We start from the raw sequence: 15,124 nt of genomic DNA, 5'->3' as shown, positions 1-15,124 counted from the left end.
GGAATGGCAGGCTTGAGACAGGAAATATGGAATGTTGGGGATATCCGACTGTGATGGGGGAGCTCTTGCCTGTAGGAGACCTCATGAATTCTCCAGAGTACCTTGAATGGGCTGATGTACCGTGCTTGTAGTTTTCGGCAAGTATTGGATGATCTAAGGTTCTTGGTGGCAACCCACACCCTGTCACCAGGAGCGAAATCTGGGTTGCTGATCCTGTGTTTGTCAGCATATTCCTTGTACTTAGCGTTGACTGTTTCAATGCACTGATGTACCTCTTCCCAAATGGCTTGGCTGCATGAAAACCAGTCCTCAACGGCTTGGACTTGTGCTGGGGTGTCGTCCCAGGGAAACGAGGGTGGCTGGTAGCCAAGTATGCACTGGAATGGGGTTAGTTGTATCGCGGAGTGCTTCAAAGAGTTTTGTGTATACTCAGCCCATGGGATGAAATGTGCCCAGTCCCCCTGGTTCCTCATGCAAAAGATTTGCAGGAAACACCTGATCTCTTGGTTTGCCCTCTCCACTTGTCTGTTTGATTGAAGGTGATAACCTGACTTGAGACTGACTGATACTCCTAGCTGTTCCATGAAGCAGGACCATAGCCGTGAAATGAACTGGGGCCTCTGTCGCTGACTATGTCCTCGGGAATGCCAAAGTATCTGAATATTTGCTGGAAAAGTAGCTTGGCGGTCTGGAGTGCTGTAGGGATGCCTGGTAACGGAAAGAGTTTCAGTGCTTTAGAGAATCTGTCGATAATCACCATGATAGTGGTGTTGCCCAGAGACGGCGGTAGATCCGTGATAAAATCAATGGCGATATGTGACCAGGGTCTTTGGGGTACTGGGAGAGGACAAAGCTTACCTGCAGGTGGGGTGCATGGAACTTTTGCCTGGGCACACTCGGAGCAAGATGCAATGAAATGGTTGATTTCTGTGAGCACATTCTCCCACCAGTACTTGTTACTCAACATCTTGAGAATTAGTTGGCTGCCAAGATGTCCTGTGGTGGGAGACGTGTGGGCCCAGGTGGTAAGTCGCCCTCAGGACAGTTTAGGGACATAGAGCAAGTCAGGTGGAAGGCTCACAGGAACTGTCCTGGGCTGAGAGTTTCTTATCTGTTGGTCTAGGTCCCAAGTAATGGATTGCACAAAACAGTTGGACGAAACAATCACATGGGTAGCAGAATCCTGGTGAGAAGATACGAAGGCACATAATAGGGCCTTGTGTTCCTTGATCCTGGGCAGAATGAGATCGTGAAATTGAAACAGGTAAAGAAGAGAGTCCACCTGGCCTGGTGTGGATTGAGGTGCTTGACTTTCTTGAGGCATTCTAGGATCTTGTGGTTGGTCAGTATCGTGAGGGGATGAGTGGCTCCCTCCAGCCAGGTGTCTCCACTCCTCAAGCGCGAGTTTGATGGGTAATAGTTCACGGTTCCCGACATGATAGTTTCTCTCTGCAGATGTGAGCTTTTTGGAGAAGAAAGCCACAGGATGACGTTTGTCGTATCGCCACAATGTTGGGATAAGACCCCTCCAACTCCTGTGTCAGATGCATCGACTTCTACTACAAAAGGTTTAGTTGGGTCAGGATGGTGCAGAACCGAGGCTGAGGTGAACATTTTCTTCAATCGATTGAAGGCTTCTTCAGCCGAGGGATTCCACTGAAGAGCAATTCCAGCGTTATGGACGTGACACTTGAACTCAAAATGGCAACAAATGACCCAGTGCATGTTTTATTGTCTCCCAGTATTTAAACAGGTGTTGCATATTTTAAGGCTGTACCATACTGGAGAAGTGATAGAACAAGAACAATTCCCATAGTACATCTAGGGCATGCCAGAAAAGGCCAATAAAAGATGCGTTATGGATGTGACAGAAAAAGTATCACTTTTCTTGGGTGACTGTACATTTTTATCAAACTCTGTGAAATTGTAAACCTAATGTCGAAATGGAGATATCCGTTTGATAGAGGGGTTCAAGGTGAACATTAAAAAAATCTTTGTTTAAAATATTCTGTATTTCATGCAGAGTTTCGGAAGGAAAAGTCAGCGTTATGGATGTGACGAAATTCCGCTATGGATGTGACGCGTCTGAAATAGACATGGCATATGTTTAGAAAATCAGCAATTTAACCACCATAACCCTTTGAAAAACTCTCTAAATATCAGCTAAAACTATCAAAGTTCTTAAATAATATTTAGAATGGCTATTGTTTTGCTGTTTTGTGGATTTTAGCATACATTTCTGTGGCTTGTGGCAATAATATAGAATTGTACATGATCAAAGCTGATTTTAGCTTGGGTTTTACATTATAAGAAAGAAAGACTGACAGTGACATATTAGATTGGTTACATCTCTGGGAGTGGTTTTGATGTATTATATGTTGCTTTATTTTTGCATGGTGAGGTTGACATTTACATGGAATTGCCCTGAAGTCATCTTGGTCCCTTCTTGAGCAAGGCAGTTACAGGAGATGCAATCATGCTGAAGCCTCTAACAAAACGACGATAGAAGTTTGCAAAACCCCAAAATTGTTGAAGTTCCTTTACTGATATGGGTACAGGCCAGGACATGACTGCAGAAACCTTGGAGGAATCCATGCTTACTCTCTCTGAACTTATAATAAATCCTAAGAAGGAGATTTGGTTATGGTAGAATTCGCATTTCTCCGCTTTAACATAGAGATGGTTATCCAGTAAACACTGGAGCACCGCTCTGGCATGTTCTCTATGACTCTTCTCATCAGGGGAGTAGATTAAAATTTCGTCAATTTAAGCTATAATGTACCATCCCAACATGTCTCTTAGTACGTCATTGATCAAACACTGAAAGACACTGGGAGCCGAAGAAAGGCCATATGGCATTACCCAGTATTTGAAGGTGACCAGTGGTTGTACTGAATGTGGTCTTCCATTAGTCACCCTTCCTGATTCTTATTAAATTATAGGCGCTATGTCAGTCAAGTTTTGAAATCATCTTGGCTGAATGGAGCTGCTCTAGAGCAGACGGAACAACAGGCAGAGGATAGGGATATTTAACAGTGACCTGGTTAAGTCCTCTATGGTCTATACAAGGCTGAAGACCGCCACCTCGCTTTTTGACAAGAAGAAGCCCGCTGAGGCTAGTGATTTGGAGGGATGGATGTATCCTTCCATGGCAGCGTGTTGCTTCTGGGAAAGGGGATAGATTCGACCATGTGGAGATGACATACCTGATAGAAGGTCGATGGCACAGTCATATGGTCTGGTGGTAGTCCACAAGCTTTCCCTTTACTAAAGACTTCCTGTAGGTCAAGGTAACACTCTGGGACATTCTCAATGGAATCTGGCTGCAGACTTTCCACTGACGTGGAAGAGATACACAGTTGGGGACGTGAGAGACAATATTGGAAACATGTGGGAGACCATTGAAGAATTTCCTTCTTGTGCCAACAGATCAATGGGTCATGAAGTTGTAACCAGGAATACCCTAGAATGATATCGTGATGTTCTGTGGTGGTTATATAGAGGGAGATTTGCTCTGAATGGAGTGCTCCTACCTGAATGAGAACGGGAGCGGTTCTGGTAGTGACCTGGCCGTCACCTATGGGTCCTCCGTCAATGGTTTGGATGCTGCGTGGATTCTGCAGCGGGATTGTGGGCAGGTCGTACTTCTGGACGATCACGCTGTTGATGAAATTACCCTCTGCCCCTGAGTCTATGAAGGCAGACAGGACGTGTGTGGAGGATACCAGCTTTAACAATACAGGCACTTTAAATTATTGTGCATTACATTTTCAATCAGGACTCACCACATGAGTTCTGGTTTCTCTACTGGCTTGGAGCATGACAGGCGGATGGGACACTGGTTTATCTTATGCTCTGAACTCCCACAGTAACAACAGAGACGTTTCTCTTTTCCTCCTTTCCTGCTCTGATCTTTTCAGGTGAGTGTGGGAAACTTCCATGGGTGCACTTTCTTCAGTCAGATGAACAGGCCCAGAGGTTTCCTTGAGACAGGGCCAGCTGGTAAGCAAATGATCCAGCCGGATCACCAAGTCAACGAAGGAGTCTAGTGTCAGGTTTTCATCCCTACATGCCATATCGCTGAGTACATCTGGACACAGGCCCTAACGGAACACTGCTTTCATCACCGGTTCATTTCATCCACTGGCTGCGGCAAGAGTCTGAAAGTCCAAGGCATATTCTGCAACTCTTCTAGAACCTTCCTTCATGGTGAGGAGACTCTCTCCAACTTTGATGCCCTCAGGTTCAGGATCAAGCACTTATTTGAAGAGCTTGAGGAAACGCTCATAGGAAGTTGTGTGTTCTCCTCCTTTTCTCCATACAGCGCTAGCCCATTGCAGTGCCTTGCCTGTGAGAAAGGATAGAAACTTGGCGATTTTGTGTTCATCTGAGAGGTGGGGCATAGTAGAAAAGTACAGACAGCACTGGAGCAGAAATTCCTTACAAGCGACCGTGTCTCCGGCATACTTTTCAGGAACAGGGAGCTGTAATACGGCACGAGAGGACACCTCATGGTATGGAAGGAGGGCCTGCGACATCACAGCTGCAAGTTGTGTCATCCGCATGTTGAGGTCAGCAAGCATCTGTTGATGTTCTCCTAACAACCGCCCCAGTGCAGTTTGTTTTGCTTCCTCTGTTACATCCGTTGTAGGCGAAGTATCCTGTCAAGATGCAGGCACTTACAGATGTAACTGCTGGAGAAAGTGGGTAGCAAACAGTACAGAGCCAAATCTTGGAGCTATAATCATAGTCAAAAGGCAGGCGAGGGTCAGTCGATCGGCGAACAGGGTAACGTAGGCAAAACAGGAAGCGTAAACAGTGAAAGGATAGCGAGAGTCAAAGAACAACAAGAGACAGGCAGAGATATAAAGGCTCGGTATGGACTGGGAACTCAGAACGATACTTCACAGTGAAAGTGTGAGGGAGAGGTTTATATAACGTGATGCCTGATGAGAGATGAGCTACAGCTGAGTTCAATACTCTGGTGACAGGTGGCACTGTGAATCTTGCTTGTTGTAGTTCTGAGTGGCCATGTTTGTAGCTTGGTTAGCGCTGCTGGTTTCAGTGCTTTTACTGACACAAGGAAGCAGAGAAGACCAAATAACACTGAACAGTAAACTTACAGTTGGCTGTTGATCTGCACAGCTTCATGGCAATAAAAATACATTAATAATTAAACATTTATGAACAGCATTCGTGGACAAATAAAATGTTCAAGTGTCTGGGACATTTGAAAACCTGCCACAGGGCTCGAAATTCGCGGTGGTCCGGTCGCCCGAGGCAGCTTAATTTGTCATTTGGCTGGCTGGCTAGTTGAAAATAAAAAATATCTATGAAGCGAAGATTCAGACACACCGTCAACTAAAGCTGCCACATATTAAGCGTGTGCCGTGTCTGTGTTAATCGATGCGTTTATCGGCAGGACGGAAAATACCAAAGAATTCCGAGTCATATCGTGTACGAGTCAGGCTGTCGGTTTTTTCACTACTGCGCATGCATATAACGCATCTCGTTGAATATCGCGGTAATCACATGTAGTATTGGACCAGGTGGGTGGAGCACAGAAGCACGGCAGGCCAGAACTGAGTTCTCAGTGAACTATTTATTGCTAGCTTTTCAGCCTTTTATCACTTCCCAGCCACACGTGTTCTGGTTGGGGAGAGAGAGCTCCCTTTCTCTGCTCTTATCTCCTTTTAAAGGGCGCGGTCACTGGGGAAGACACACAAACACAGGTTAATCCCCATCAGGTAAAATGATTCCACCACTTACCTTCCCTGACTCCACCCTCCATTCACAGACCGATGCTTGGCCACGCCCCCGCTGTCACATCACGTTATCAAATTCAATAGATGTGGCCACATTAATCGCCCATTTAAACACGTGTTTTTTTGTTGTTTACATCTACATCTGCCAAAGCTACATTGTGATGCGGAATTTTCTGAAAGGTGTACAGAAACCGCCAGAGATGGGGACAAAGCGACCTCGGTCTGAAGAGGAGAAACGACAAAGGACTTATAAGCAAACGTGGGAGCAGGGTAGGCCTTGGCTACGATACGATTTTTATGGAATAATTAATTTTTTTCAAGTTGATTCCTGGCGGCACGGTGGTGTAGTGGTTAGCGGTGTCGCCTCACAGCAAGAAGGTCCGAATTCGAGCCACGTGGCCGGCGAGGGCCTTTCTGTGTGGAGTTTACATGTTCTCCCCGTGTCCGCGTGGGTTTCCTCCGGGTGCTCCGGTTTCCCCCACAGTCCAAAGACATGCAGGTTAGGTTAACTGGTGACTCTAAATTGACCGTAGGTGTGAATGTGAGTGTGAATGTTTGTCTGTGTCTATGTGTCAGCCCTGTGATGACCTGGTGACTTGTCCAGGGCGTACCCCGCCTTTCGCCAGTAGTCAGCTGGGATAGGCTCCAGCTTGCCTGCGACCCTGTAGAACAGGATAAAGTGGCTAGAGATAATGAGATGAGAAGTTGATTCCTAGTCAATACGAAGCTCCTAATGCTTTCTCTCTCACAAATGGTTAAATACAGAAAGCATGTTGGACATATTTTGGGTGCTATAGTCATGATAGTAAGTATATTTGTTTTCAATACTCATACACCAAGTTGCCAAGTTTTCCAATATATTATTATTTGTTGATATTATATTATGGTGCTCTGTGTTGTTCTCATTTACATATTTAACAACAGTATCAAAATACTCGTGTCTTGAAATAAATGCACATTAGTCATGAACAATGGTAACTACTCTCTTTTGCATTATTTTTGACAGAAGTATAATTCATACATGAACAAATTTTGGCTAGTTGATTTTCTGTTTGGCTAGTTGCTTTGGAAGGTAACTAGTCCGGCTGGCTGGTGAAAAAATATATGAATTTCGAGCCCTGTGCCATGAAGAAGACACATGAGCCTCCTGAGTACGGTGAAGGAGCCAAAGAAGAACCCAAAGGTCACGGTTTCAGAATTGTGCAACTTAGCTGAGTTTTATGGTGAACATGATTTAAGTAGTTTTAAAGGGCTGCATGAAAGCAGCTCAAAAAATGCAGCACTTAAATATTGCCAAGCATCATTGACATTACAGATAGGACTGTGCGTTTTCCTCAAATGAGTCGAAATTAGTCTGTGTTAATAATGATTGGTGATTTTTGCTTACTGCCAGGATATTTCAGTTCAAATCCTCCAAGTCCATGTTCCTCTGCCAGGAGGTTAAGAGTTGACCACAAAGCACTCAATAAGATAATCACTTCTTAGAATTAGGGATGTTAACCGATGACTGTTTGACCGGTGGTTGACCGAATCAACGTCAACCGGTTAATTTTTTTTTGGTTGTCGGTTAAAAAAAATAAATAAATCGTTTTGAAGCTGCCAATTTTGGAGCGGAGAACCTGGAATTCTGTGTTGTAAACGCTTGGGGCATGCCATGTGGTGTAAGGATGACAGCTGACAAATCAGAAACACCCATTCAGTCATGTCCCGCCCCAGTTGAAGACAGCTGCCACTCGGCGAGAGAAAAGTGTAGACACAGGCTTTTTAGCTTACAAATTACTATTCTGGTTTTTTTTTAATTATTATTAGAAGGCACATCGAGTTTAGTCCTGCCTTGGCCAGTGGATTCTGAAAGTATGTTTCGGTCTGTAGCCAACAATGCATGTTATTACAGATCATATCTCTCAACATACAGTGGTGCTTGAAAGTTTGTGAACCCCTTAGAATTTTCTATATTTTTGCATAAATATGACCTAAAACATCATCAGATTTTCACACAAGTCCTAAAAGTAGATAAACAGAATCCAGTTAAACAAATGAGACAAAAATATTATACTTGGTCATTTATTTATTGAGGAAAATGATCCGATATTACATATGTGAGTGGCAAAAGTATGTGAACCTTTGCTTTCAGTATCTGGTGTGACCCCTTGTGCAGCAATAACTGCAACTAAACGTTTGCGGTAACTGTTGATCAGTCCTGCACACCGGCTTGGAGGAATTTTAGCCCATTCCTCCATACAGAACAGCTTCAACTCTGGGATGTTGGTGGGTTTCCTCATATGAACTGATCGCTTCAGGTCCTTCCACAACATTTCGATTGGATTAAGGTCAGGACTTTGACTTGGCCATTCCAAAACATTAACTTTATTCTTCTTTAACCATTCTTTGGTAGAACGACTTGTGTGCTTAGGGTCGTTGTCTTGCTGCATGACCCACCTTCTCTTGAGATTCAGTTCATGGACAGATGTCCTGACATTTTCCTTTAGAATTCGCTGGTATAATTCAGAATTCATTGTTCCATCAATGATGGCAAGCCGTCCTGGCCCAGATGCAGCAAAACAGGCTCAAACCATGATATTACCACCACCATGTTTCACAGATGGGATAAGGTTCTTATGCTGGAATGCAGTGTTTTCCTTTCTCCAAACATAATGCTTCTCATTTAAACCAAAAGTTCTATTTTGGTCTCCTCCATCCACAAAACATTTTTCCAATAGCCTTCTGGCTTGTCCACGTGCTCTTTAGCAAACTGCAGATGAGCAGCAATGTTCTTTTTGGAGAGCAGTGGCTTTCTCCTTGCAACTCTGTCATGCACACCATTGTTGTTCAGTGTTTTCCTGGTGGTGGATTCATGAACATGAACATTAGTCAATGTGAGAGAGGCCTTCAGTTGCTTAGAAGTTACCCCGGGGTCCTTTGTGACCTCGCCGACTATTACACGCCTTACTCTTGGAGTGATCTTTGTTGGTCGACCACTCCTGGGGAGGGTAACAATGGACTTGAATTTCCTCCATTTGTACACAATCTGTCTGACTGTGGATTGGTGGAGTCCAAACTCTTTAGAGATGGTTTTGTAACCTTTTCCAGCCTGATGAGCATCAACAATGCTTTTTCTGAGGTCCTCAGAAATCTCCTTTGTTCGTGCCATGATACACTTCCACAAACATGTGTTGTGAAGATCAGACTTTGATAGATCCCTGTTCTTTAAATAAAACAGGGTGCCCACTCACACCTGATTGTCATCCCATTGATTGAAAACACCCGACTCTAATTTCACCTTCAAATTAACTGCTAATCCTAGAGGTTCACATACTTTTGCCACTCACAGATATGTAATATCGGATCATTTTCCTCAATAAATAAATGACCAAGTATAATATTTTTGTCTCATTTGTTTAACTGGGTTCTGTTTATCTACTTTTAGTACTTGTGTGAAAATCTGATGATGTTTTAGGTCATATTTATGCAGAAATATAGAAAATTCTAAAGGGTTCACAAACTTTCAAGCACCACTGTAAACTAAAGGCGCAGATGCCGACTTTTTTGCGGCTGGATCGCGCAGATCCGTTTTTTTTTTTTGGGGGGGGGCATTGGAGTGTCTGATTGTAATTTCAAGGTGGATTCTGTATTAAAATTACTAAATAGGTGGGTGCCATTGCAGTCCATGAGGCGTGGGGGGTGTGGGAGGAGGGCAGTGGATTGGGGGGCTGCGTGCGTTTGTGCGGAAGTTGCGCAATCAGTAAATCAGAAAGCTGTGCAAATTTGCGCGGCTTCGGCGTGGGCGTGCGCGGCTTTCTGATTTGCTGTTTTCTTCTCGTGCTTGTACTTCCTGTGTTTCGTGGACTGTGGTGGCATTTGCTTATATGCAGAATTTGCTTTGATGAAGTTGTGGTCGGACACTCCAACGCCCCCCTTGGGAAAGGAAGGTCGGATCTGCGCGATTCAGCCGTGAAGAGGGCGGCATCCACCAAAAGGCGCGCCGTTTGCATCCCTGTCAATTCTAGAATTTTAAACTCATAGGTTAACTGACTTTAACCGGCTAATGAGGCTCGGTGGTCGGTCAAGATTTTTTTTAGTTTTCACCATCCCTACTTAGAATAAGAACTGTTTTATAAAAGCAATATCACACTCACTCTCATTCACTTGCTGTTGGAGTGAATATCAGCACATCTGTTATTACCTGAAGCACTCGGTCTGCAACCTCGTGCCGACAGTCAAATCACAGCCGTGCTGATATTCAATATCATAGCACTCTTGCTTAACATGCTCATGCAATATTGCTTAAATATAACTCGCTGCACGTGTTATTCTGGAGTTGACGCATCATCAGTCTTATTTCTGATATTTAAATTCATTTCCTAAACTAATTGAAGTAAAGCTGCTTACCTCAATATCCTCAAAGAGATGAGAGTCCTAACCATGGACAGATTTCTGCTTGTGTCTGAGGTTTTCATATGTTACTCTCTCGATGGTCAGGAATAAAAAACATAAATTCAATAGTATGTACAGTACTTGAAATGACAAAAGGTCAGGATCACAATGCTTCATTAACACTGGGGCTGGAATTAAACTAATAATGGTTCACAAATAAATTAAAGAGTTTTTACCTGATTGGATCCACCAGTAGTCACCCCACTCGTATTATTTTGGAAACAGTCAATATTTATATAGTCTAAATCCTAAGAGCAAAAGAAGCACACTGTAAAATGCTGTATTATAAGTAAACATTCAAGATAATATTAATATTTTTAATATTTATAAACATTCTAGTGTATAGTAAGTAGATTAGCTGCTTCTTCATATTTTCACATGTTGAGATCACAGTACTATAGTGACATTTTAAAGGGCTGACTACCTCGTATAGAGCTTCTCCTTCTTTCGTGTTCTGCCTGATGGCAGGTCCGCGTTTCTAGGGAAGATTAAGAGTAGTGATTTCCTGTTGCCTTCTACTGTATTATTTATAGAGGTTTTCTCCTCTCAACCATTCACATCTACAGGCAATTTAGAGTAACCAGTTAACCACATGTCTTTGGACTGTGGGGGAAACCGGTACACCCGGAGGAAACCCACACAGACGCGGGGAGAATGCACAAACTCCACACAGAAAGGTCCCTGTTGGACACTGGGCTCGAACCCAGAACCTTCTTGCTGTGAGGAGACAGTGCTAACCACTGCACCACTGTACCGCCGTCATATATAGACTTATAACTCAAAGTTGATTTGTGGGCTATTAGTTAGTTTAAAAATGAGCTAGCTTGTAAACTAGTTGATTGGGAGAAGCCATGGCCTAATGGTTAGAGAAGCAGCTTTAGGACCATAAGGTTGTTGGTTTGATTCCCTGGACCAGCAGGAATGGCTGAAGTGCCCTTGAGCAATGCACCTAACCCCAGGCTGCTCTTGGTATGTTGTACATTGCTCTGGATAAGTGTCTGCTAAATGCCATTAATGTAATGTAATTTTAGACTTTAATTTGCTCTCTAACTGTCTGCTACATTATAGCTCGTGTTATGGTAATACATAGATTTGTTCATGCTTTTTTTGTCTTTTTCCATGCAGCATGACGGAAAAATGGATAAACAAATTAAAAGGGTCACAAACTGACTAATAGGATCAGGCTTTGGGTCTGACAAAGGAGCAGGGCAAAGGAGCAAGGCAAAGCCTGGAGCTGACTTAGACCAGAGTACAGACTGATACAGGATTCTTGATCGAGATGAGTCTGGGCCAGGGCCAAAAGTGTATTTGATTTTTTACATTTGATGCCTCATATGAGAAAAATCTTGAGAAGTTCATTTAGGGCTGCATTTCTGGAAGTAAAAAACCGCTAATTTGCAAATCCTGTTCAAATTTAGCTGAATTTGTGCAGCTGAACAGCTAATGCAATGAAAACACATCACCCTGTAGCCATCTTGTACTAACATTAATGGGCATGTTTTAGTCATATTCTCTAGTTGTAATATAAATTACATCATTTTAGAAAAGAAATGGACTTACATGTTCATCTTCATTATTTGTTGCTGTACAAAAAAAAAATATATAAAGAAGTCATGTCTTGTCACATGAATAACAGTCAAAAGTCTGGACACAGCTTCAAATTCAATGGTTTTTCTTTATGTTTATAAACTAAAAGATGCTTCATGCCTTAAAGTAATGATGGATGTCGTTTCTCTTCATTTAGTTGAGCAGTTCTTGACATAATATGGATGACTACAGTGGTGGAAGTTACTGTATTTTTATTATTTACGGTTTACTGTTTGATCTCAAACGCATTAAGAACACAAGAAATTGCACTAATTAACTTTTGACGAGGCTCACCTGTTTACTGAAAAGCATTCCAGGTGACTACCTCATGAAGCTGGTTAAGATAATGCCAATAGTGTGCAAAGCATCATCAAGGTAAACGGTGGCTACTTTGAAAAATCTAAAATATGAAGCATATTTTGTTTTTTTTAACCCTTTTTTGTTTACCACCTAATTCCATACATGTTCAATTTGTTATTTCATATATTATTGTTTGATGTCTTCAGTATTGTTCTACAATGTAGAAAATAGTCAAAACACAGTAACACCTATGAGTATGGGTGTCCAGACTTTTGACTGGTACTCTATATTGCATGAATTCCATGAAATCTACCATTTTACAGTGACCCATAAAATTCATGTAAAACATTTCTTTCATATGACACATTTGGTAGTGTATGATAGTTTATTCTAATCTGGTCAATATCATAAAAGGCTGTCATTATATTTTGCCATCATCTACAAGTCAGGTCTTTCAGACCCAGTACATATTTATAAATGGCTGAATATCTTCACACGTACCTTCATTCTGCTCATTTCCTCTGGAGTTGGTTTTTGGCCTGAATGATTAAGATGTAGGTAAATGAAAAAAATAACTAAAATGCATGCAATGAGGGGTGGCACGGTGGTGTAGTGGTTAGCGCTATCGCCTCACAGCAAGAAGGTCCGGGTTCGAGCCCCGTGGCCGGCGAGGGCCTTTCTGTGTGGAGTTTGCATGTTCTCCCCGTGTCCGCGTGGGTTTCCTCCGGGTGCTCCGGTTTCCCCCACAGTCCAAAGACATGCAGGTTAGGTTAACTGGTGACTCTAAATTGACCGTAGCTGTGAATGTGAGTGTGAATGGTTGTCTGTGTCTATGTGTCAGCCCTGTGATGACCTGGCGACTTGTCCAGGGTGTACCCTGCCTTTCGCTTGTAGTCAGCTGGGATAGGCTCCAGCTTGCCTGCGACCCTGTAGAACAGGATAAAGCGGCTAGAGATAATGAGATGAGATGTATGCAGTGTAGGTCACACAGATCCAAATAAATTTCCTTTACAAGGTAGTTAGCAATCACATGACAAACCGATTAAGGCAGAATTTTGTCAACATTTCTTCTAAAAATCAATATATAGTCGGCCAATTGGCCTGTCAGTTGGACCCTCTTGCGAGGCTGTCTGTGTCTATCTTGAGCACGCTTCATCTACCACTGGCTTGCTAGGCCTGTCACAGTTTCGCCAAACAAATAACCATTCTCTTTCTCTCTCTCTCTCTCTCTCTCACACACACACACACGGGGAGAACATGCAAGCTCCACACAGAAAGGCCGCCATTGGCCACTGGGCTTGAACTCAGAAGCTTCTTGCAACAGTGAGGCGACAGTGCTAACCACTGCACCATGCTGCCCCATAATATTTAAAGAGCTTGATATTACATTTTCCAAAGGTGGAAGTGGCCAGTAACTTTATAAACTGAACAATAATGCTATTGTGTTTATTCTGACTTATTTCTTATCAGCTAATTTTAGTCACTTTTAGAAAATAATGTTCATAATTCCTGCTAAGCAAAAAAAAAGAAAAAAGTTACTATGAAGTACTACATACTGCATATAAAGTACATCAAGTATATTACAAAGTAAGGGTCTAATTTACTTACATTTGTTTTGTTTTCATGAAGTAGAAAATCAAACCGGCAACTGCAGCGATGCCTAACAAAACTCCAATAACAATCCCAGCTATAGCTCCTGCAGACAGTGACCCTCCACCTCCACCTTTTTTTAAATAAAGGAGAGATAAACCATCAGATTATCATTAAATAAACAGAAGAACACTGCATTTAAAACAAGTTGATCTATAAACGATAATAAAAAGTAAAAACTATAATGTAGTGTATATCACAGGGGATTGTTTTCAAACTACACAGGAAGCTCAGCTTTCCCTAACATTTCATTCAGTTGAGGCAATGTTTACCAGTGTCTATATTATTGTGGCAGCGGGAGCGTGGTCAAGCATCGGTCTGTAACAGGAGGGCGGAGTCAGGGAAGGTAAGTGGCAGAATCACTACACCTGTCGTTAATTAATGCGTTTGTGTGTCTTCCCAGTGACCGCGCCCTATTTAAGGAGAGAGAGCGAGAGCAGAGGGAGCTCTCTCCCGAACCAGATGACTGATGTGTCTGGATGTGTGTGAGAGTGCGTATAGGCTGAAAAGCTGAATAAAAGCCAGTTTTGTGAACTCAGTTCTGGCCTGCCGTCCTTCTGTGCTCCACCCACCTACACAAACTGTCACAGTGGTGCTGAAACCCGGGAACGAGCACAGAAGAGAACAGCCCCATGGAGTCCTCCACCTTCGCCGACCTGATCCACGCCCTCACCATGGCCCAACAGAGCCAGCACCAGGCGCTGCTCGCCCTAAGAAAGGAGCAAGAACAACGGTTCAAGGCCCTGGTGCTGGCGCAACAGGAAGATCGTCGAGCATTCCGGCACCTCCTCGCGTCGGCGGGGTCCACCATCTCCACCGCCGCGGGCCCTTCTTCCCTCACCCTAACTAAGATGGGCCCACAGGACGACCCCGAGGCATTCCTCACGTTCTTTGAGCAGGTAGCAGAGACCTCGGGGTGGCCGGTGGAACAGCGCGTGGCGCGCCTCCTCCCCCTGCTAACGGGAGAGACGCAGCTGGCCGCGCTACAGCTCCCCGCCGACCACCGGCTGGCCTACGCGGACCTTCGCCGGGCCGTCCTCCAGCGTGTGGGACGCACCCCTGAGCAACAACGTCAGCGCTTCAGCGCTTTGCGCTTGGAGGAAGTCGGCCGGCCGTTCGCGTTTGGCCAGCAACTCCGGGACGCCTGCTGGCAGTGGTTGAGGGCCGACAACCGCGACGCCGAGGGACTCATCGACCAGGTGGTACTGGAGCAGTTCGTCGGGCGCTTACCAGCGGGAACCGCAGAGTGGGTCCAGTGCCACCGCCCGGCGTCGCTGGATCAGGCAATCGAGCTGGCGGAGGACCATTTGGTGGCTGTCCCGACGGCAGGACAGCAGACGACCTCTTCTCTCTCTCTCTCTCTCCCCTCCTCCTGTGTCTCCTCCTCG

The 15,124-nt window shown here is 44.1% G+C and overlaps 1 pseudogene; it reads right to left on the bottom strand.

The window, feature by feature from the left end:
- Positions 1 to 1,164: 1,164 nt before the first annotated feature.
- The window catches only part of LOC132886245 (hemicentin-1-like), an 82,592-nt pseudogene continuing 68,632 nt past the window's right edge, over positions 1,165 to 15,124 (bottom strand).

This window comes from Neoarius graeffei, chromosome 5, assembly GCF_027579695.1.
Source record: "Neoarius graeffei isolate fNeoGra1 chromosome 5, fNeoGra1.pri, whole genome shotgun sequence".
NCBI lineage: Eukaryota > Metazoa > Chordata > Actinopteri > Siluriformes > Ariidae > Neoarius > Neoarius graeffei.
The sequence above is the reverse complement of the archived record's forward strand: the minus strand, read 5'-3'. Positions and strand labels throughout refer to the sequence as shown.